This window comes from Notechis scutatus, chromosome Z, assembly GCF_049901735.1.
Source record: "Notechis scutatus isolate UNSWTSFEM ecotype Mainland chromosome Z, rNotScu1.2, whole genome shotgun sequence".
NCBI lineage: Eukaryota > Metazoa > Chordata > Lepidosauria > Squamata > Elapidae > Notechis > Notechis scutatus.
Genome location: NC_142025.1, coordinates 100,257,891 through 100,278,857, shown reverse-complemented (window position 1 = coordinate 100,278,857; position 20,967 = coordinate 100,257,891). Strand labels below are relative to the sequence as shown.

The following is a 20,967-nucleotide window of genomic DNA, read 5'->3' as shown; positions in this document are numbered from 1 at the left end:
CTCCTGAGGCTTGAGAGAAGCCTCTGCAGCCTCAGGAAGCTGAAAAACGGCCTTCTGGAAATATCGAAAGTGCCAAAACGGGCCCGTTTTCAGCCTCCTGAGGCACCAGAGGCTTTCCTCGAGCCTCCAGGAGGGCAAAAACAGCCTCCCCCAAGCTTCAGAGACTGACAATGGGCACTTCCATTTTTCAGCCTCCCAAGGCTGTAGAGGCTTCCCTTGAGCCTCGGGAGAGTGAAAACGACCTCAAACGGGTCAAAAATCAGCTGGAATGCATGCGCATGTGCAGTGCAGGTAAGTTTGGCTGGGGCTTGTGTGTCTGCACAAATGGCTCTGCATGTCACCTGTGGAACGCGTGCCATAGGTTCACCATTACAGCCCTAAGCTAACGACCTATGGTGGAAGGTGTCACCCTGCAGCTCAAAGTTGACAGACAGGGAGACAAACAGGGATTCTGTCTTCCTGAGAGGTTTGCTTGATGGAAATGCGGAGGGCCTTTCTGACATCCAAGGTGTGCCATTTCTTTTCCAGAGTATATTTAGGCCCTGGACAGAAATCAGGCAAAATAAACTTGTGAAAGTGATGGAATAAGGAGTTCACCTTGGGCAGAAAGATAGGGTCCAACCGCAGAACCACCCTGTTCGCATGAAAAACACAGATGTCATTTCTCACAGATAAGGCCACCAACTCTGAAAAATGTTTGGCTGATGTAATGGCCACCAGGAATGCCACCTTACACCTGAGTAAGTGCAGGCTGACCTCACGCAGGAGCTCAAACAGAGCAGAATTCACAGCCTGCAAAACCTTTGGTAGGTCCCAGGTAGAGTACCGGTGAAACACCGGCGGCTTCAAATTCGTAGCTCCCCTAAGAAAGGCTCTCATCCTGGGATGCTGGGCAAGAGAGTTCGAGTCCTTGAATGAAACCACCAAGGCCAAGGCAGCCACCTGTCATTGTAAAGTATTAGGGGATAGACCCTTGTCCAAACTGTCTTGCAGAAATTCCAAAATGTCTGCCACCGACACCAAGATGGGGTAAAGGTGGTGGCTCGGACACCAACCACAGAAAATCTTCCACATAGCATCATAAATTCTGATAGTGGAAGTCTGTCTGGCTGCTTGGATAGTCTGAATGACTTCTTGGAGAACTTCTCCCATCTCAGGAGCCCCCGCTCAAGTGCCAGACAGCCAACTGGAGCCACTCAGGCTCCAGATGATTGATGGGACCCTGGTTGAGGGAAACTCTGTCCAGGGGAATCCTCCAAGGGCTAGAAATCGACAGGCCAACCAGATCGGCGAACCACAGTCATCTGGGCCAGTATGGCCTATCAGCAAGACCTCTGCTCTCTCCAAAAGCACCTTCCTGAATGTCCCTGAGATCAGGGAAGGGAGGGAAGGTGTACAACAGGCCCTGGGTCCATGGCAGTGTACAGCGTTGACCCCTTCCGCCCCTGATGCTGGGAACCTCACAAAAATCTTGGAAGTTGGGTGTTCAACAGAGAGGCAAACAGGTCCAGAATCAGAGAGCTGAACCACTCTGAAATCTCCTGGAACAGATTGGGATGCAGGCGCCACTCCGACTGGTCAACTGTGACCCTGCTCAGTCTGCCTGCACATTCGAGACCCCCGAGATATGCTCTGCCCTTATTGATAAAGGGTGTCTCTGCCCAAATGCACAATTGAGTCGCTTCCAGCATAAGGGACTTGGAGCGCATGCCCCCCTGCCGATTTATGTGGGCTTTGGTGTCCACATTGTCTGTGAAAAGAACTTGCCGCCCTGAGATCTCCTGCCAGAAACTCCTCAGTGCCAAATGGGCCACCCTGAGTTCGAGCCAGTTTATATTGTTGTTTAGCTCCTCTTGTGACCACCACCCCTGAATTACCTGGAGACTAAGGTGAGCCCCCAGCCAAATAGGCTGGCGTCAGTTGTGATGGTCAGCTTTTGTGGTTCCTTGTAGAAACAACCCTGGCCAATGGCCCGAGACTGCCACCAATGGAATGATCGAAGTACACCCAGTGGTACCCGAACCCTCGTCGCTGAGTTGCCCCTGCCCACCCTCTGATAGGGAAGCAGGAACAACTGCAGGGCCCAGGCGTGGAACCAAGCCCAGAGGACAATGCCGATACAGGAGATCATTTTGCCCAGGAGATGAGATAGCGAGAGGAACCCCTCTGGAGGACAGAATGTGGTCTGTCAAGGCCTTGATGCTGTCCCAGCGCTCCTGGGAGAGGAAGACCTGTCCAGATAGCGTGTCTATAATTGCCCCCAGGTGTAAGAGTCGAGTCGAGAGGACTAGATGGCATTTGTCCAAGTTTATCAAGAACCATGTTCCCGAAGGACCTGGATTGTTGTAGACAGATCCTTCTCCGCTTGAAGGCATGAAGAGGACTCCATCAGGATGTCGTCCATGTAGCGCTGTATCCTGATGGGCAGAGTTCTGAGGTATGCTGCCATAGCTGCCAGGAGCTTGGTAAACATCCGTGGGGCTGATGACAGGCTGAACAGAAGCACTCTGTATTGGAAGTGGCAGCCATCATGATGCAAAGAACTGGTAATGGTTTGGATGAACAGGAACATGGAGGTATGCCTACGTCAGGTCTACAGAAATCAAGAAGTCTTCCTCCCAAATTCCCTCGAGGATTGAGTGGAGAGACTGCATCTTGAACCTTCTATAGATGCCTATTGACATCCTTGAGATTGAGGATCACTTGCCACCCTCCCCCTGAGACCTTTCAAGATGACAAACAAAATTGAATAAAACACCCGTCCCCTCTGTTCCACTGGAACTGGCTGGATGTTGGATTGCTGATTCCATGAGGACCCTCTTTGCAGGATCCTTGGAGACAGGACAGCAGATAAGGGCCCTTGCGGGACAGGAGAGAAACTCCAGGGAAAGCCATGATTGAATTGTTTCCTTGATTCATGCGTCCATTGCTATCTCTTCCCACTGCTGCGTGAAGAGACCCAGATGGCCCCCTAAGGGAGGAAGGGCCCTGATTGTCACTTGAGGCATCTGAAGGACCTACCGGTGCCATGAAAGGACCATTTGCCCTCTGGCCGCTGATGGCCTCTGGCACCAAGCACCAACTTCACAGAGGTTGGTGGGAGGAGCTGCTGGCTGCTTGTGAGGGAGGCAGAGAGTGAGTACAAAGGAGAAAGGCCCGCACGTCTAACGGCACACAAATCATATAACTATAACCAAAAATACCAATAATACATTCAAGGTTAGTGCGCTTGAGATTATGATTTTATTTTATTTCAAAATGACCAGCTTAGTTCAATGTAATACTTGTTTTGCAGCTGTCTTTCACAGCACTCTTTTCCAATTTGGATACTGTCCTCTTTGTAAACAAATTACTAATCTATATGGACAGATTACCTATCTAGAATCTTTAATCTGTGCTCTCCAAGCAGAAATTAGGTGCCCAATCCAGCCATCTATTGAACTTCCATGCTACCAACCCCCACTACCACAAAGATCCTAAAGGAAAAGGGCAGTATGGACAACCGTGGGATCTGGCAGGGTGAGAGCAGTGGACCATAAACAAAGCTTTTGCTGTGTCCCAACATAACAGATACAGTGCCCTTGCTGACTTTAATAAGGACACTAAAGTGACAGGTCAAGGTAGTTGTGATATTGATAAATCAAATAAGCCAGGGATCATGGTCCTAGAAGAACTTACTTTGGAAAGGAGAAAGTGTGAACCAGGTATTACGCATCAGTCACAAAAGAGCAAGGTATCCAAAAAGAGAAGCCACCTTCTGGTTGGGGACTCAATTGTAAGGGATGTAAATTTAGGAAAGGATACAGAAGTTTTGAAAGAGATCAGGTGTCTGCCAGGTGCTACTGCCAGCAGAGACAAGAGACATATTCTTAAGATAGTCAAGAATGCCAGTAAGGACTGTGATGTTGATGCAATTATACATCTTGGTACAAATAATCTGTCCCAGAAGGATGTACTTTCTGTGCAGAATGACTTCCAGAGCTTGGGGTATGAACTTAGTAGTATGGGCTGTAGGCTTATCTTTTCAGAGCTTCTACCAGTATACAAGGAACAAAAAGGGAAAGGGCAGCGTTTAATGTGTGGCTAAAGGAGTGGTGTAAAAGGGAAGGCTTTGGTTTTATTAGTTATGATGTCTGCAGCTGGTCCAATGAAAAACTGTACAAAAGAGATGGTTTGCATTCATCAAAGAAAGGGAGTCCGTTACTTGGCATTAAATTCACAGATTTTCTGGATAAACATTTAAACTGAATAGAGAATTAATGGATACAGAACATTTCTGTCCCCAGCATCATAAAATTAATAAGGATACCAGTGCATGTAACATAGATATTTGTGCAGGTAAGATTATCAACCTTGCTATCAAGCATTTAATAGTGAGTGCCATACCATGTGCATTAATCAAACAGGTGGTAAGAAAGTAGGGGCAGGCAGGCACAACAAAGGTTATGTAGACAGTAAATACAGTGTCAGATATAAAGATCTCAAGTGCCTATATACAAATGCACAAAATCTGGGAACAAACAGGGTGAACTCGAACTATGAATACATGAAGGTAAATATGATATAGTTGGAATAACAGAAACTTGGTAGGATGAAACCCATGATTGGAACATACTGGTAGAAGGATACAAAAAACCCAGACCCCATAAAAGAGGAGGTGGAGTTGCACTGTTTGTAAAGGACCACTATATTGCTACAGAAATGCATGAAACCAAAGATGAAAACCTCCTAGAATGCATATGGGTCAATATAAAAGGAAAAAAAGAATGACATGGCCATAGGTGTATACTATAAGCCACCCAATCAAGCAGAAAAAATAGATGTCCTTTTTGCCAACCAACTAACAAACACATGCAGGAAACACACAACAATAGTAATGGGGGACCTCAATTATCCTGATATCAATTGGAAAACTAATTCTGCACCAAGTGAGAAATCAAATAAGTTCCTAACCAACCTAGTGACAACTTTGTTCTCCAAAAGGTAGAGGATGGAACTAGAGGGATAGCCATACTGGACTTAATTCTTACAAACAGAGAAGAAGTGATAGAGGGAGTTGAAACTGCAGGAACCTTGGGTGAAAATGACCATGTCATACTAGAATTCAACATAACACAAACACAAGCAACAGAACATAATGACCCCAGAGTCTTGGACTTTAAAAGAGCTGATTTAAATAAACTCAGAGAGAACCTGGGAAAGATTCCATGGATGAAAATCCTAAAGGGGAAAACAACTCAAGAATCTTGGGAAACTCTGAAAAGTACAATCTTAAAAGCCCAGACCAGCACAATACCACTGAGAAAGAGAAACAAGAAATCCAAGAAGAAACCAGCATGGCTGCACAAAGAACTCTCTGGCAAATTGAAAGAAAAAAAAGGACAAGTACAAAAAATAGAAAGAAGGACATACAACTAAGGCAGAATATCAGCAGATAGCAAGAATCTGCAAAGATGAAGTCAGGATAGCAAAGGCTCAGAACGAACAGACTTGCAACAAAAGTCAAAGATAATAAAAAAAAGTTTCTTCTAACATATAAATAACAAGAAAAAAAATCAAGGAAACAGTCGGTCCACTAAAGAGAAAAGATGGCAAGGAAGTAACAGGCAACAGAGAGAAAGCAGAACTGCTTAATTCATTCTTTGCATCTGTCTTCACGCAAAAAGAAACTGTAGCTCAACCCACCAAAAACATAACTGTAAAAGACAGACCAGAAATAAAAGTTAAAATAAGCAAAAAAATAGTAAGAGAACACCTGTCTGATCTTGATGAACACAAACCGCTAGAGCCTGATGGATTACATCCCAGAGTTTTAAAGGAGCTGGCAGAGGTCATCTCAGAACCATTGCACCATATCTTTCGAAAATCCTGGAGCACCGGGGAACTACCAGAGGATTGGAAAAGAGCTGATGTGGTTCCCATCTTCAAAAAAGGGAAAAAAGCAGACCCAGGAAACTACAGACCAATCAGCCTAACATCAATACCCGGGAAGATACTGGAAAAGATAATAAAAACACAGATCTGCCAACATCTAGAAACAAGTAAAGTAATAACTAGCAGTCAGCACGGGTTTGTAAAAAATAGATCATGCCAAACCAATCTTATTTCATTCTTCAACATAGTGACTAGATTGGTAGACGCGAAATACTGTGGACATAATATATTTAGATTTTAGCAAGGCATTCAATAAAGTAGTAGACCACAACCTACTTCTTAGTAAGCTACAAAAAGGGAAATAGACAATACCACCACTAGTTGGATTTGGAACTGGCTGACAAACCGTACTCAACGAGTAGTCCTTAATGGGCCTAAGTCTACATGGAAGTAAGCAGTGGGGTGCCACAAGGTTCTGTCTTAGGCCCAGTACTCTTCAATATCTTCATTAACAACTAAGATGAGGGAATAGAAGCGGAACTTACCAAATTTACAGATGATACTAAGCTGGCAGGAATAGCTAATATCCAAGAAGATAGGCTCAAGATCCAGATGGATCTTGACTAATTAGAACCTGGGCCGTATTTAACAAAATGAAATTCAATGTAGAGAAAAGTAAAGTTTTACACTTAGGCAAGAAAAACCAAAAATGGAATGCTGGCTGCGCTGCAAGTTGCCAGGCAGAGTTACACAACTCACAACTGCCGCAGCACTCTAGGAAGATGTCAAGTCGTTCTGGATGTAAGATCCAGATCAGACTCCCCAGTTGCAAGCCTGGATAATGTCCAAGAGCTTGCCTGCAGGACATGAGTAAGCCACTGTAAAAAATGGCAGTCTTAAGCGTCTCACGGCTGCTGCGGCTGTCAAATTGTTTCAGAATCTGATTGAGGAATCGGTCAATGACTCCAGCCCCAGCCCAGGCAACACGGGTTGTCCTGGGGCCCTCTAGGTCTGCATTCAGACAAAAACAAGCAAAAACAGGCTTTCAACTAAAGCAAGTAAAATAAAATAACCAGAAAAAAGGCGCGAAAGTTAAAAAAAAAAGAGCGCAAAAAACAAAAAGCGGCTGTGCCGACAAAGTTTTGCACCAATTCCGATGTCAATGGGAAATCCAGGGAGCAGTAAAAATTCTTCCTAAGGCTCAAATTTTTCAGAGCCCTTAAGGGACATCTGAATGAGCTGAGACTGTATTGAAAAACTGGGGACCGTTACCAGAGAGATGTGTCCTCAGATTCAACTCAGTCTGAAGAGCAAGGAGGCTAGAGACTACCCAATCTGGATTCTTGTAAACTCAGTGGAGAAAGCATCTATTCATGGGTAATAAATTTTATATGGTGGCAGTGTAATAAGTCTATGAACCTTTTGCAGTGGCTCAGCATATTCATGAAAACAGTCAAAAACAGATTTATCATTTTAGTTAACAGTTGGCCAGGCTTTGCCTGTCAGTAGTCTACACTGGTATAGCTGTGATTAGATATATTATTGCTTTATTACTGCATTAGATATACTGTACAATTTAATATGATGCTAAGAAATCTATATCGGTAATCCTCAACTTACAACCATTCATTTAGTGACCACATTCAAAGTTACAACAGCACTCAAAAAAGTGACCTATGATCATTTTTCACACTTACAACCATTACAGTATGCCCATGGTCATGCAATCAAAATTCGGATGCTTGGCAACTGTCTCATATTTGTAACAGTTTCAGTGTCCTGGAGTCACGGGATAGTCTTTTGCAAACTTCTGGCAAGCAAAGTTAATGGGGAAGCCAGATTCACTTAACTGTATAACTAATTTAACAAGTGCAGTGATTCACTTAACAGCTGTGGCAAGAAAGGTTATAAAATGGGGCAAAACTCATTTAAAAGACATCTTGTTTAGCAACAGCAATTTTGGGCTCAGTTGTGGTCAAAAGTCGAGTACTACCTCTATATCTTCTTATTATTATTGTGCCATATCCATCAACAAATATAATGGCCAGACTTGTATATCGGGACAATCATATCAGGACTACAGTAACAGAATTAGCTTTTATTTAAGCTATTTAAGCTACTCCTCGAAAGACTACTTTTCCCAAGGATGAAAATAGGCGTTGGCTTACCTGAACGCAGTTTCTCAGCATGCCTTGGGAGAATCCACACGTATGGGTTGAATCTGCCTTTCTGTCCAGAAACTGAGTCATCAATCTTTGCCACATCTTTCCTGTTGGGCCAGGAAGTCCCCTAACCAGTTAGGATGAAGGCGCAACCACCTGATGATCTTCTTTGTGGTGTTGGCTCTGCCTCCCACCTGAACACGGTTGCCAGGGTGGGAATGGATTCTCCCAAGCCATGCTGAGAAACCGTGTTCGGGTAAGCCAACGCCTATTCTCCAGCATGCCTATGGGAAAATCCACATATATGGGACATACCAAAGCTGGCAGTCCCTATGGGTGGGAAAAAGACTGGTCCTGTGAACCCCATCTGTATGTGCTTATTGTAGCGCTCTTCTGCCAAAGGCTGCCTCTGCTGAGGTGTATGCGTCCAGTTTGTAAAAAGGAGATGGGGAGGACCATGTCACTGCCTTGCAGATGTCCTCAAGTGAGGCTTGTATCACCCAGGCAGCTGTGGTAGCTGCACTTCTAGTTGAATGGGCGGTTACTCATCTGGGTACAGGAAGAGCCTGAGTCTCATAAGCCTTGGTTATACAAGCCCTGATCAAACAGCCTATGGTTGAGAAAGAGACTTTGGTACCCATTGAAGACAGCTGAAATGAGACAAACAGGGCTTCAGTTTTGCGATATGTTGATGTTCTTTTGATGTATCTGTGAAGTGCTCTCCTTACATCCAGTTTGTGCCATCTGTGCTCCATATTATGAGATGGAGTGGGGCAGAAGTCAGGTAGGACAATTTCCTGAGCCCTATGGAAGTGGGAGTTTATCTTGGGGATAAAGGAGGGGTCGAGGCGCAGAACTACCTTGTTTGTGTGGAAGGTGCAGAGGCCTTCTCTGACTGAAAGAGCTGCCAATTCTGATATGCGCCTGGCCAAGGTGATAGCCACTAAGAAGATGATTTTGAGTGTTAAGTAGTATAGGCTTATAGCTTGAAGAGGTTCAAACAGTGCCTGAGTAAGGGGTTGTAATACTGTAGGCAGGTTCCAGGAATGGTACATGTGAATTGTTGGTGGTTTGAAATTGACAGCTCCGGAGCATTCTACCAGTTCGGCCGGGTTCTGCAGAGCCGCTAGCAGTGATGAGCAGTGGAGACCGAACCGGTTCTCCCTGCTGTTCTGCTATTGGGCCCTCCCGGGCTCCCATACTCACCTTTATCCTCGGAATTTAGAGCGCAGCTGCTTTGCGCAACATAGATGAGTGCCATGCAGCAGCTGCTGAAGCGACCAGGATTGTGCAGGCTTGCAGTAGGTGAGTTAGAACGCCTCTGCATCTGTGCAAACACCTCTGCGCCTGAACAAAGTGTGCATTCGGTACGTGCACGCTGCATGCGGCGCAAAGCATGCCCACCAAGCCATGCCCACTGAACCGGTGGTAAAAATATTTAAATTCCACCACTGGTGCAGACTACCGGATGGCTGGCTAGGTAGTCCTGCTTTCTGTAATGCAACACCATGGACAGGGCAGCTACCTGTCTACGCACTGTACTAGGAGAGAAACCTTTGTCAAGTCCCTCCTGCAAAAAGTCCAGGATCTGTGGGATAGAAGCCTCAATGGGATCCATGTCCTTTTTCGTACACCAGTGATGGAATACTTTCCAGGTAACATCATACATTCTGTTCATGGAGGGCCTCCTGGAGGTTTGTATTGTTCTGATCATTTTTCTTGAAAAGTTATCCTTCCTCAGGATCCTCCTCTCAAGTGCCAGGCAGTCAATTGGAGCCACTGATACTCCAGGTGTTCCAGGACCCCCTGGCTGAGAGAGATCCTGTCCTGAAGAATCCTCCAAGGACGGGACAAGCTCACTAGGTCTGCATACCATGACATCTGGGCCAATGGGGAGCTATGAGGATTTCTGCCTGTTCTAGTAGCACTTTCCTTTTCCCCCCTGGGATGAGGGGAAGAGGAGGGAAGGGTAAAGGAAACCCTTGGCCTAGCGGCTGCAAAGGACATTGACCCCTTCTGCGCCCGGCGAGGGGAATCTGGAGAAGAATCGAAGTTGTGTTCGTTGGGGTGGCAAAGAGGTCGAGTACCAGCCTCCCGAATTTCTGAGACATTTCCTGAAAGAGATCTGGGTGGAGTCCACCCTGGTTCTGCTCAGGTAATCTGCCTGTACATCTGATGTCCCCGATATGTGCTCCGCCTTGAAGGACAATAAGTTAGCTTTCGCCCAGATTCCCAGTTGCTCTGCTTCAGTCATGAGGAATCTGGAGTGAATCCCTCCCTGGCGTTTGACATGTGCTTTGGCCGCCACATTGTCTGTTAGGATCAATACGTGTTGGCCGGCTACTGTGCTTTGGAAGTGTTTGAGAGCTAAGTGAATGGCATGGAGTTCTAACCAGTTTATGTTGTGTTGAAGGTCCGCTGGGGACCATAGTCTTTGCGTGAGTTGGGACTGCAGATGGACTCCCCATCTTAACAGACTTGCATCTGAAGTGACTGTTATGCGATTGGGTTCCTTGAAAAAGGACTCCTTGGTGATCGCTGGGGAAACCCACCACCTGAGGCACTTGACGATGTCCGACTTCAGTTGAACTTTGACATTGGAGGTGCTGGTGCCTGTCCTCTGTAATGGCAGGAGGAACCATTGGAGGGGCTGGCATATAATTGGGGCCATGGCACTATGGCTATGCATGAGATCAATTTTCCTAGGAGTTGGGAAAGCACCACTAAAGGAGCCACTTGCTCTGCTGTGATCTGGGTAACCAAGGACTTGATGCTGTTCTGGTGGTCCTGGGACAAGTAAACCTTGCACAGATTGGTATCTATCACCACGCCTAAATATAGTAGGCGGGTGGATGGGACTAGTTGGCTTTTCTGGAAGTTGATGGAAAATCTGCATTCGTGTAGAACTGGATTGTGGAGGCCAGGTCTGACTGGGCTTGTTGGCTGGAACTGGACTGGATAAGGATGTCATCCAGATAGCACTGGACGCACACCGGGATTGTTCTGAGGTGCACAGCCAGTGCTGCCAGTACCTTTGGGAAGATCCTGGGGGCCGATGATAGGCCGAATGGCAGGGCCTTGTATTGATAATGGTTCCCTGAATAATAGAACCTGAGAAACCTCAGATGGGAAATATAGATGGGAATGTGGAGTTAGGCCTCCATCAAATCAATGGACGTTGGGAGATTGCCCCCCATGCCTTCCAAGATTGACTGCAGAGATTGCATTTTGAAACTCTTGTACTCTATGTGAGCATTCAGCTTTTTGAGATCCAGGATCACTCTCCACCCCCACCCTCCCGAGGCCTTCAGAACTATGAATAGAATGGAGTAAAACCGATGCCCCTTCTGGTCCTCCAGCACTGGCTCGATGGCCTAGATGTTCAACAAGTGCTGGACTGTCTTGTTCATGAGCTCTTTTTTTACAAGGTTTTTGGAGGCTGGGCAATGGGTGAAGGTCCTCAGAGGAGTGAATAGAAAATCCAGGGTGAGACCAGATCACATGGTTTTCAGAACCCAAGAATCGGATGTGATCATCTGCCATTGGTCTGCAAATAGGGCCAGCCAGCCGCCAATGGAGGGAGAGGACTGACAGTCATTTGGATCAACAAAAGGAACAACCTCCTGTTCCATGAAAGGGCCATTTGGATCAGAAATGTTGTCTATTTCTATCTCAAAATCCCGATCTATCTGGAGGTCGGTCTGATCTGGGCTGGTAGGATCTTTGGAATTGCGAGAATTCCTGACCTGAGTCTGAAGAACAAAATGGCTGCCTACAGTGTAAGGAGAAGCCCTTCTAACACCCTTCTGTGAAGAGAGGATAACACATTCCGTTTATCCTTGTTTTCTACTAGGAAGGGATTTAAGGCCTCTCCAAATAAGGATGAACCCGTGTAGGGAGCTGAAGCCATTTTCCATTTAGTTCTAGCATCTGCTTGCCAATGTCGCAGCCAGAGCAGACGATGAGTAGTATTGGATGCCAGTGCCCTGGAAGAAAATCAGGCTAAATGCAGGGAAGAGTCAGTCACGAATTCAGCGGCCGCCACCAATTTATTGACGTCCTGATGCATTCTGATTTCCTCTGAGGGAATCCTGACCTGTAATTAGCAAAGCCAGAGGGGAGATATTCTAGTGAAGAAGGTGGCCGCCGCTGCTTTGATTGCCCAGGCATTGGCCTGGTGCGTCTTGTGGAAATTTTGTTCTGCCTTATCTGTCTTAAGGGCCTCTGCTATGTCACCAGAAATCGCAGAGGGTGAGACCAAGGATGCCAATGGTTCGTCCAAAGGGAGCAGTTGGAGTGACTCGGTAAGGAGAGGAGCCATATTAAATATATATATATTGTTACCCGCCCCCCCTCCCAGAATGGGGAAGGATCCTGGCTGCATCCATTGTCTCTAAACTACATCCAGAAACAATTTGGGTCAAGGAATTTCCTGTTGTAGAATGGTGGGTTTAGAAAAAAACCCTGCTGTTGGGTCCCTGATTTTCAGGTGAAGCAGCTGGAACATTAGGCTGAGGATCAATTTGAGCAGTGGTCATAGCCTTATGGAGTAGGGATTTAAACAGTCCTGGACTGAACAGTTCCGTGAACGGGGGCAGATCAGGAGATAAATCCTCATCTTCTGAAAACCCCTGCTCTCCCTGACCTTCCTCCTCCATAACTGATGCCCTACTTCTGATGAAGTGGGTCGGAGAAGAAGTCCTCTGGTACCCAAGGGATTCCATCGAGGTCTAGTAGTGCACAGATGGCAATATTTGAGGATCAGACCTTAGGGGAAATGGATGGTTCCTCCCCCTCAGGCTGGAGGCCACCCCTTGAGAAATGGCCTGAGAAATAAGGGCCTTGATCCCATCTGATAACTCTGTGGCCAATCTCTCTGCTGAGCGGAGTCCAGCTGGGAGTAAATGTGGTCTCAGGAACCCTAGTTCTGTCTCTGACCTATAAATCTGCAGGACTAGGGATCATGCAATCAAATGGAAATTTTTGAGTTTGGATTTCCTCTGCAGATGGAATGTATTCCTGCTCTCTATCACCCTCTGCTGACCAAGCTCCAGGCAAATCTTGCACTAATGGCTGCTGAGTGCGGGAACAACCAGGCTCTGGCTGGGGGGAGAGGGAATACCCCTCCTGGTCTGCTTGCTTCTGAGCTTTGGAGACCTGCTTTTCCAATGCCCTCTGCCTTCGTTCTTCTGCTCTTGTAGGCTTTCTGGAATAAAGGGATTTTGTCTTTATCTTGTTTGCTGCCTCCTTACTTGCAGACCTGGCCTTCTTGGGGCTCTGCTTGGACCATTTAGCATGTTTGGGCTCCATGCTGCCATCGTGTTTTCTGCCCAGATTGTGCCAGGAGAAGAGCTACGCTCAATCCTCCAATCCTCTTGCCAGGGCAATTCTTCAGCCCTGGGTTCCTACCCTGGGCCATGATAGTGGTGGCCCTACCAGTCTTCTGGGGTAGCCTACACAACTCGCCACATGGTCCACAAGCAAAATGGCTACCACCGACCCCGAAAATCAACTGTAAGGTTCTAAAAGTGCAAATGGCCACTCCGGATTACCCGGTTGAGCCTGGGCGTGCAAACAGTGCGCTGGGGGCAATCGCGGCTTCCGCGGCCCCCCCAAGTAGGATGGGGGTCATCTTGCACTGTTTTCCACTGTTTGCCTGGGTTGTTAGGCATTAATTGGTAATTCAAGGGAGCCACGAAAATGGAGCAAGCAGAAGTTCTAATTGCAGCCTGTTTACAATTTTTTTTTTAAGCTTTGCAAACCTTTTGGAGAATCCACACATTGAATTGCTGCTTTCTGTGGAAATTGTTGGAGCCAACCTTTGCCACTTTATAGGGCCAAGACTGAGCCGTGACTGGGGCTAGGGGACGTCCTGGCCCAACAGAAAGAGGCGTGGCAAAGATTGATGATTCAGTCTCTGGGCAGAAAGGCAGATTCAATCCATATGTGTGGATTCTCCCATAGGCATGCTGGAGAATGGGATTTAGCTCACTGATAAAAAAACGAAAATGATTTAGATGCAACAGAACTTTTATTCAATTTCTAGCAGATAGGATTGAGAACAATTCCATTCTGCAATCCTAAAGATCTATCATCAGTCAGTGCAGCTACAGCTATCCAAATTTTGGAAGAACTTTTGACTCCCAGAAAATCCTCTCATTGCAGTTGATAGTAATGGATACTGAGAATCACAATTCAACCAAATCTGAGAAATCAAAGTTTGCCTAACCATTGCAAATAAGGGTAAACAGAATGATCCCCAAATGGGTCATTCTGACATTGAATCTTTTCAGAACACCTATTGCCCAATGTCATAGTATTGTCTAAACTGCAATTTCCTGTAGTTGATAAATGAGAGTATAATACCTATGTCCTTGAAATGTCTAGGTTGGATCTGACATTAGTATTGAATGCCATGCAGTACACACCTAATCTGAGATATGGTGTGTTTGGTAATCAGTTTTGTAACATATGAAAGTAAAAAACAGGTGAGATCCTTTAGGCATATATAATATGGCTTACATTGCTCCTCTTTTTAGAAATTAAGCACTTGGGTGGGGAAGGTAAGTGTATCTAAAATGAAAAAGTCTTCTGAAAGCTGTTTTTGAATATAGCAAAACATTCCCTTTTAAGATTACCTTCAGAAAATAATCTGCAAAAATTTCCCAATGGCATAAGAGGTGAATCAAATTGAGCTTCCATTGTCTATTTTGACTGTTGCATAGATAAAAGTCCTATCAAGTCCCTCCAGTGAAAGCAGTGTGGTTTTGTTTGGATTTTTTCCTGTTTTGCTAAAACAAAGATTAGCAAATAGAGGAAATAATTAAATAACTATGGTTTTTGAATTGCCTTGATCATCAGGAGCTTATATGAGTTTTTAATTAGTGCTGCATTTTCAATAAGACTATCTGTACGTGTTACTGATTCTTTCCTGGATAACAGGGAGATAATTGCAAGAAAACTGTTTGAATTCTTTTTTTTTTTTTTTGTAAGTAAAGAAAAGGCTGATATATTTAATCATGATGTAGAACTGCTGGCAGCTTTCTTGCAGTCCAGCCTTCGTCTAATTACATTTCTACGTTTTTAGCAAATTGAAAGGGAAAAATGGAGAAAGAAAATAATTAAAAACTGAAGAGAAAGTGAATATTAAAAAGGAGATGTTAAAAACCCATGCATGTTATAGCTTTCAAGGACACTGATTTAGAAATAAATTTAAGGATATAAAGAGCTGTCAAAAAGCTATAACTGGAGACCAGTCAAAATTCACAAAGTTTGTTGCAATTTTTCAAACCAACTACAGTAAATTCCTCATATTGTTTAGACGATCATTTACAAATGCCAGCTACAGGATAGTAAGTAGGAAATAGATTGAAGATTTTGTTGGCTCCCATGTGGACACCAATTGTCCACAGCAGTTTCTTAAAAGTACAACCAATCTTGTCACCTGACATTCAGCAGGTGCCCCACTTTCCTTTCCTGATTGTTTGCTTTCATAACAATTCATTGCTGCATGTTTAGAGAGATAGATGGCACTTGGTTTGAGATGTTTTTCTTTTTTAACTAAAAGTTTCACAGCCTGAAAAAAAAGTTTGAAAATTCCAATAAACTATGGAAAATAGGGACCTTGTCACTCTCTTACTGGACTAATATGTTATCTTCATTTAGTCGTGCCTCATGTACAGCAAACAAAAGGGATTTGCAAAGATTTTGCTCCCAGGGAGGTAAGAGTTAATCACTTCTTCTCAGTCTGCCTTCTGGTCAACCATGAAGAGCCTAAAAAGTTCCCAGTACATTGCACACTCTCATATATGTATTGTATCAATGTGTATAGAAATAAACATTTTCTCAGATTTTAAAATGCAAAGTCCTTGTGTGGGATCATTTTATTTTCACATTTTAGAAGTGCTTGATTGCAATGATTCTCATTGGAAACTAAGATAATATAGATACTGGCTTTATATTGTATACTAAAAATAAGCTTGACTTGGTCAAAAAATACCCAACAGATTAGCACTTGGTAGAGCAGCCATGAAAGTCTTGGAAAAATATTCAGATGCTGTGATGGGTCTATATGAAGATCAGAATATCGTAAGCAATGGCATTTCTGGTTACAGTCTATGGAACCAAAAGTTTTGAGACAGCAGAATGGGAAGAGTGTTTTGAACTTTGGTTTTAATGAAGATTCCTGGGAATACTAAGGACAGCAAAAAAAAAACAAAAAAAACCTATATATCATTAAACAAATCAATCCACATTTTTCATTTGAGGCACAAATGGCTAGGCTCAAATTATCCTTATGTGGACATCATGCAAAGATCTAGCTCTTTGGAGAATGTTCTAATGCTGAGAAAGATGCAGGAAAGAAAAGGAAAGAATGACCAGCAGCAAGGTGGATGGACTCGGTTATAGTGGTGATGGGTACACTGTTGGATGATCTGACAGATCATTTAGGGACATATCACATAGAAAATTTACCTATGTAATTGCTTAGAGTCAACACTGACTTAGTGGCATGTAATCAAACCAACCATTTGCTTCTGTTTTTTATGATTTAATTATACAATTATTATTGTAAACAGCCTCATTAATGACCTTTTGAGAAAGCAGAAGAAAAATATAAATAAAATCCTACAAAATTACAGTTCCAGCAAATGGCATCAGCAACTAGAGGGATGATTTCCCAATATCCTATATGGTATATAATATATGCTTCTACCTTAACTCCAAGGAAATTATAGTTTATTTATTTCATTGCTCTATTTCAGCTTCAGCAAGTTGAAAAATTTAGAGCCCTCACTCATAAGAAAATAATTTTGGCCTGATTTATAAAAATTGAATAGCTAATGAACTTAGACAATAAGAAATTAGCAAGGTTTCAAAACCGGCTGCTAAACATAATACTTCAGCAAAAGCTTCCAATGTTTTTTTAATATTGTACCTCTATTATAATACTGTTTTAATGTTTTTACTGGTTTTTGTACATTTTAATATATTTAATTAATGTTTGGCCACTTCTATGTGGGTTATTTTGACCAATGGTCAAAACAGTAAATACATTATAATACATAAATAAAATAAAAATGACCTTGCTGTTGTCATTGTTGAAAGACTTAGGACAGGTTAGAGATTGATCATCATGGACAAATTCTATGTAATCTGCAGAAGTCAAAAATGACTTGATGGTGAATATTATCAGTAGGTTCTAGAGATAAATTATCCATTACTGAAGAAATTATATCATCAAGTCTCTGGAACAGTTCAGTTTGGAAGGTTGCTAACCCCTAAGTCAAATGATATACATATTCTTATAAAAATGAAATAAGTCTCAGCTGCCTTATTGTAACATTTTATAGTGGAGTAGCAAAAGGTTAGTATCAAGAATATTTAAGTCTGATAATCCTAACTCAAATTCCAGATGAACTTGTAATACTTCCATAAAAAAAGACAGAAACAATAATGTGCCAAACTGGCACAATGCAGCACAAAAACTGAGTTTGTCAAAATTATTTTCCATTATTCAGTATAAAAACAGCAGTTGAACTTTCTGTTTGCATGATGACTAATTACTCAACCCAACACATGTCTATAAAGTAGCAAGTTGCATTGTATTCAGAATAAGTTTCTATTACTATAAACAGATATGGGTAAAGAATTGGTCCTTTGATCAATACTGAACTGAAAGCATTTTTTTCTGGTTATGACAATTATAGTCCTGTCAAAATCCTATAGTGATAACAACGTTCTCTTGACAATTATTTAGCCTTAGCAAATTGTAAGGCCAGGCAGATCCTGGAAGATCTCATATGATCTTATAAGATCTACAAATGGTGTAGGCTTTATAGTACTTGGGATCGCCTGGCAATTCCTCAGCACTTTTAGTCAGAATTGGAGTCATTAAGAAAAAAGAAGAAAAGAAAAATATCCCAGTGAAACAGTATTTCCATAATACTGTCAAGAAAACTGTTTGGATATGGTTACCAGAAATCAAGCATAACTTGAAAGTGTCTTTATCTTCTTAATCAGATAAATATCACATTTGTCAGTCTGTCCACATATAGGTAATTCTCGACTTATGACAACTGAACCCAAAATTGCTGTTGCTAAGTGAAACATTTGTTACATGAGTTTTGCTCCATTTTATGGCCTTCCTTGCCACAGTTAAATGAATTATTACAGTTGTTAAATTAGGAATACGGTTGCTAAGTGGATCTGGCTTCCCCATTGACTTTGCTTGTCAGGTTGCTATATGACCCTGGAACACTGCAATCGTCATAAATATGAGTCACTACACTTCTTAAATTAGTAGCACAGTTCTTAAATGAATCTGGCTTCCTCATTAATTTTGTCAGGTAGCTAAAGGTGATCACATGACCCTGGGACACTGCAACCATCATAAATATGAGTCACTACACTTCTTAAATTAGTAACAGTTCTTAAATGAATCTGGCTTCCTCATTAATTTTGTTTGTCAGGTCGCAAAATGCTGTCATATGACCCAGGACACTGACACTGTTATAAGTATGCATAAGTTGCCAGTCATCTGAATTTTGATCACATGACCATGGGGATGCTGCAATGGTTGTGTGAAAAACGATCATGTCACTTTTTTCAGTGCCGCTGTAACTTTGAACGATCACTAAACGAACTTTTGTAAGTTGAGGACTACCTGTATTTACTAAGACTTATTCCAAAGTAAATAAACACAGAATTGCCTCTGTACTTAAATGTATATTAAATTCAAACAATTTAACAAAGAATATATTAAACATAGAAATATGGGTGTTGATTTCTACATTGTACTTAATATAAGGTTGTTCTTATATAGGATGTGGAAAGTTCAACTAATGCAAAATGCTGCAGTCCAGATTACTGAAATCTTTGCACAGGATGCCAATTTATTTCCAAATATTATAGTGTGTGTGTGTGATTTCTCCTATCTATGATTCTCTTATGTCAGTTATGCAAATGATGCAAATGGATGCAGATGATGTAATTTGGTATATTGTAAAGGTTTAAGATGCTGGCCTGGAAACCAAGAAATGGTGAATTCTGGGTCTCCCTCAGGCATACAGTAGAAGGGGTAAATTTACCCCATCCAACTGAATTTTCTGTTGTTAACCAATGTCAGCTGGAACTTTCTTTCCAATGCTATGTGAGAAGATGCCATCTATAATGGCCTTTAAGGTTTTAAATACAGATATCCAATAGTTGTCATTTAATTATTTTTAAATTGTGAACTTTTACAAAAATAATTTAATTCTACTTTGACATGCAATAATATAACTCTGGTGTATATCACACAATTTATTATGACTTTAAATAAATAAACATGAGTAGAGGCTTTCACTATTGCAAAAATTCAGTCAAGCAGGGAATGGATAGATACTGTAAACCCAACTCACTGCTGCCTTCTAATGTCCTCTGAATATCTGCAATCAATATAGTAGCCCTACCATAAACAATGATTTGAAAATCCCATTGCAGTCATAAAAGGAAGGCAAGGTGTGTTCTAGTTAAAGAACTTCACTAAACAACCTTGGCAATTACTGCTATACACATTTGTGTGTGTGTGTGTGTGTGTGTGTGTATATATATATGCACATATACACATACATATACACACACACACACGCACGTATGTGTATATGTATACGTAAACCTATACTATGGATCTTTGGTTATTCGGGTTTTCTCCCGCGTAAGATTGGAAGTATCTAGGCAACGTTTCGATGAAGTCTCATTCATCATCTTCAGGCTTCTGTCTTCAGCTCTGTGCTTCTCAGAGTGATGTGAGCTTGCAGCTGCTTCTTCCTTTTAACTGCTAGTGGGGGTGTGACTTGATTGGGTGGGGCTTGGCTGTGTTCTGATTGGGTGGGGTGTGTTCTCATTGGTTGGGGTTTGGCTGTGTTCTGATTGGTTGGGGGTTGGCCATGTTCTGATTGGCTGGAGGTGTGTTCTGTTCAGGTGGGGGCTTGGTTGTGCTCAGGTTGGTCTTAGTTACTGGGGGATTTGAGCTGGTGAGCTGTGATCTTGCTGTTTGGCTTGAGTTCGTGGTGGTGCTGCATCTTCATGGTGGGGTCAGTTCGCTTCATGTATGGCTCAGAGGGTTTGAAGTGGGTAGTGATGCAGCTGCAGTGCGGCTTCTGGTCTGTGGTCGTGTCTCATCTTCTGTGGGTGTGAGTCTGCTTTTTTACGTGGACGTGTGGTGGTGGCATCTTGTGTGGCCCTCGTGGGTGTGGGTCTGGTGTCATTCATCATGTTAGGTACTCGTCTGTTCATGAGGCGGGTTTCCAAATGGCTGGTAAGCGGGAGGTGTCATCTCACTACCCACTTCAAACCCTCTTACATGAAGCGAACTGACCCCCACCATGAAGATGCAGCACGACCACGAACTGCAGCAAGATCACAGCTCACCAGCTCAAATCCCCCAGTAACTAAGACCAACCTGAGCACAACCAAGCCCCCACCTGAACAGAACACACCTCCAGCCAATCAGAACATGGCCAACCCCCAACCAATCAGAACACAGCCAAACCCCCAACCAATGAGAACACACCCCCACCCAATCAGAACACAGCCAAGCCCCACCCAATCAAGTCACACCCCACTAGCAGTTAAAAGGAAGAAGCAGCTGCAAGCTCACATCACTCTGAGAAGCACAGAGCTGAAGACAGAAGCCTGAAGATGATGAATGAGACTTTATCGAAACGCGTTTCAGATACTTCCAATCTTACGCGGGAGAAAACCCGAATAACCAAAGATCCACATACAAATACCCGTGAGAACCTCAGAAAACAAACCTATACTATTCCTGCATATTCAATTTATTTGGCCATCCATTGATCCAGAAACGGGGCATTAGACAAAATAAAAACACAGAATTTCATTAAAACAAAAACTAGTGAAAACTGCACCTGGTGCCTCCAAACTC

At 43.2% G+C, this 20,967-nt stretch overlaps 1 protein-coding gene across 4 annotated transcripts in view; it reads left to right on the top strand.

The window, feature by feature from the left end:
- SPOP (speckle type BTB/POZ protein) overlaps nt 1-20,967 on the top strand; it is a 101,905-nt gene that overhangs the window by 11,065 nt on the left and 69,873 nt on the right. The gene's annotated exons all lie outside the window — the stretch shown is intronic.